The sequence below is a fragment of the Salvelinus sp. IW2-2015 genome, unplaced genomic scaffold, assembly GCF_002910315.2.
Source record: "Salvelinus sp. IW2-2015 unplaced genomic scaffold, ASM291031v2 Un_scaffold5206, whole genome shotgun sequence".
Lineage (NCBI taxonomy): Eukaryota > Metazoa > Chordata > Actinopteri > Salmoniformes > Salmonidae > Salvelinus > Salvelinus sp. IW2-2015.
In genome coordinates this window covers 26,433-30,508 of record NW_019946472.1, presented here as the reverse complement: position 1 = coordinate 30,508, position 4,076 = coordinate 26,433, and positions in this window count along the sequence as shown.

The following is a 4,076-nucleotide window of genomic DNA, read 5'->3' as shown; positions in this document are numbered from 1 at the left end:
TATAAAATAAGCGTTAATTAATTCAAAAACAAACAACAAATCGGCCAAAATTAAGTTGAAAGTTGTATTAGCAGTCGGCCAACACAGTAATTAAACCCACTTTAGATTACATTATGTATAAAAAATATAAAATAGAAAAAAAATACAAATTTAACTTTTAAACAAAAACAGCACTACCACTATTGTTTAATCAACAAAACAGTAGCAAAGAGGGGTTAAGTATAATATTTAAGAAAAATTAAACAATCAACAAAAAACAACAAAGCAAACAAGCCCCCAAAAGCTGAAGAATGTCAACTTTTTAAATTTTACAAATTTAGTATACATTTTACATAATTTTCACTTCTATGTCTCTATGTTTTTGACATTTTTTTTACAGTAGTTGCAGGAGCCAGATTAGTATTCCAATATGGAACTTGAATGAAGAGGGTGTTTATTGTCTTACGTCAGATAGCGCAATGATTCCGCATGACGACGATTGCATAGGAGTGACGCCAACCGACGTAAGACAATGGAGGGTGTGTTCTATTTTGGATTTTAAATGTTGTATTAAATCTCATATGTCAAACAAAAAGTCATGATTCCCTACATCATTGTATTGCTTTGAAAACATTGATGTCAGTCTTCTGTAAACCACATCAAGATTTGACTTCTACTGATATGAACCATACAGAAGTGGTCCATGTCTGTACTAATATGATGACATAGAGAGAGGAAGGAATAAGAGAGCAGACCCAGTAGACTGAGGGGTTATGTTGTTGCTGTGGACCAATCACCATATTAGTTTCTATAGTGTGATCCACAATAACGTGGAGTAGTTACAGGTCTGTCCTGAAGGGGGCGATAAGAAACCCCAGAAGTTCACCTTGTTTCGTCACACAGTGTCTCAAACTCTACAACTAAACACTTAGATATGTTTAGAGGTAAATAGTTTTAAAAATGGATTAATGTATTCAACATGTAATGATTTGAAGCTAAATGAAACTCTAGACTTTAACCTGGAAACCCAGTTCCCCAGTTACAGCTTTGAAACTCCTCCCATCTCTGGTCAGTGGTAAAAAATTCCACACAGCCCTGCCTCTGATGTAAACACACACAAACCACACAACATATRCACACACACATATACAATACAGTACATGAACAATAACCCTGGGGGAGGGGGTCCATAGCTTAGTGATGGGCTTTGAGGGCACTATGGTGTTGAACTCTGAGCTGTAGTCAATGAATAACATTCTCATATAGGTGTTCCTTTTGTCCAGGTGGGAAAGGGCAGTGTGGAGGGCAATAGAGATTGCATCATCTGTGGATCTGGTATGCAAATTGGAGTGGGTCTAGGGTTTCTGGGATGATGGTGTTGATGTGACCCATGACCAGCCTTTTAAAGCACTTCATGACTACAGACGGGAGTGCTACGGGTCGGTAGTAATTTAGGCAGGTTTCCTTAGTGTTCTTGGGCACAGGCACTATGGTGGTCTGCATAAAACATGTTGGTATTACAGAGAGAGGTTGAAAATGTCAGTGAAGACACTTGCTAGTTGGTCAGCGCTTGCTCGCAGTACACGTCGTGGTAGTCCATCTGGACCTGTGGCATTGTGAATGTTGACCTGTCTAAAGGTCTTACTCACATCGGCTGCGGAGAGCATGATCACACAGTCTTCCGGTACAGCTGGTGCTCTCATGCATGTTTCAGTCTTATTTGCTCGAAGCGAGCATAGAAGTAGTTTAGCTCGTCTGGGAACAGATCTCTGCTGTTCTTCCCTTTGTAGTCTGTAATGGTTTGCAAGCCCTGCCACATCAGACAAGCGTCAGAGCCGGTGCAGTATGACTCGATTTTAGTCCTGTATTGACGCTTTACCTGTTTGATGGTTCTTCGGAGGGCCATAGCGGGATTTCTTATAAGCTTTCGGGTTTGAGTCCCGCTCCTTGAAAGCGGCAGCTCTACCCTTTAGCTCAATGCGGATTCTGCCTGTAATCTATTTCTTCTGGTTGGTGTATGTACGTACGGTCACTGTGGGGACGACGTCATCGATGCACTTATTGATGAAACCAATGACAGATGTGGTGTACTCCTCATATTCCAGTCTGTGCTAGCAAAACAGTCCTATAGCTTAGCATCTGCTTCATCTGACCACTTTTTTAGTGATCTAGTCACTGGTGCTTCCTGCTTTAATTTTTTCTTGTAAGCAGGAATCAGGAGGATGGAATTATGGTCAGATTTTCCAAATGGAGGGCGAGGGAGAGCTTAGTATGTGTCTCTGTGTGTGGAGTATAGGTGGTCCAGAGTTCTTTTCCCTCTCGTTGCACATTTAACATGCTAATAGAAATTTGAAAGAACTGATCTAAGTTTCCCTGCAATAAAGTCCCCGGGGTACTAGGAGCACCACCTCTGGGTGAGCATTTTCTTGTTTGCTTATGCTTCTTACAGCTCATTCAATGCTATCTTAGTGCCAACCTCTGACTGAGGTGGTGTGTTTAACTTCACTGCGCTACGGATCCCTTTTACGGGATCACTTTCCTAAACAACCGCTAGAATTGACGGGTCGCCAATGCATACATATTATAAAAAATTTTATAATCATGCAGTCACAAGTGAAATATACCAAAACACAGCTTATCCTGTTTGTTAATCCACCTATCGTGTCAGATTTTGACAATATGCTTACACCTATCGTATCAATCAATGCCTACAACAGCTAGCCCCAAATTAGCTTGGTCACGAAAGTCAGAAAAGCAATAAATGAATCGTTACTTTGATATCCTTTGGATGTTGCACTCAGACTCCAGTTACAAAATAAATGTTCTTTTTTTTCGATAAATATTAATTTTATAACAAAAAAACGCCATTTGGGATGCGCGTTATGTTGAGCAAACTACAGCCTCGTTCGGTCCTGAAAGGAAGATGAAAATTCCAAAACGTATCAGATGAAAAAATATTACAAAAAAATTTTATAATCATCAATCAACAAGTGAAATATACCAAAACCACAGCTTAGCTTGTTGTTAATCCAACCTATCGTGTCAGATTTTGAATTTGTCACGTTCTGACCATAGTTCTTTTGTATTTTCTTTGTTTTAGTGTGGTCATGGCGTTAGTTGGGTGGGTTATCTATGTTTTCTGTTTCTGTGTTGGTTTTCTCGTTTGGCCTGATATGGTTCTCAATCAGAGGCAGGTGATAGTCATTGTCTCTGATTGGGAACCATATTTAGGTAGCCTGTTTTCTGTTGGGTTTTGTGGGTGGTTGTTTTCAGTCTTTGTGTGTCTGCACCAGACAGAACTGTTTCGGTTGTTTCTTTGTTGTTTTGTTATTCAGTGTTCAGTTTTGGATTATTATTAAATATCATGAACACTTATCACGCTGCACCTTGGTCCTCACCTTCTTCCACCGACGACAGCCGTTACAATATACTTTACAGCGAAAGAAATCCAAGCTTTTGTGAGTGTAGCAATCAATGCTAGAACAGTTAACCTTATATTAGCTTGGTCACGAAAGTCAGAAAAGCAATAAAATTATCGCTTACCTTTGATAATCTTTGGATGTTTGCACTCACGAGACTCCCAGTTACACAACAAATGTTCTTTTTGTTCGATAAATATTACTTTTATCACAAAAAAACGCCATTTGGGTTGCGCATTATGTTCAGAAAACCGGTCGTAGAAACATGTCAAATGTTTTTTATAATCAATCCTCCGGTTGTTTTTAACAAACATAATCGATAATATTTCAACCGGACCATAACCTATTCATTAAGAGAGAAAAGGAAAATGGGGAGCTCCTCTCTCGCGCGCAGGAACTATTCAGAGGACACCTAACTACTTTTGACAAATCTCGCCCATTTTTCAAAATGAAAGCCTGAAACTATGTCTAAAGCCTGGTCACAGCCCGAGGAAGCCATTGGAAAATAAATCTGGTTGATACCCCATTTAACTGGAAGATAGACGGTCCAGGAAACACAGATATATATATTTTTTAATATCACTTCCGGGTTAGATTCTCTCAGGTTTTCGCTTGCAGAATAAGTATTGTTATACTCACAGACAATATTTTKACAGTTTTGGAAACTTTGGAGTGTTT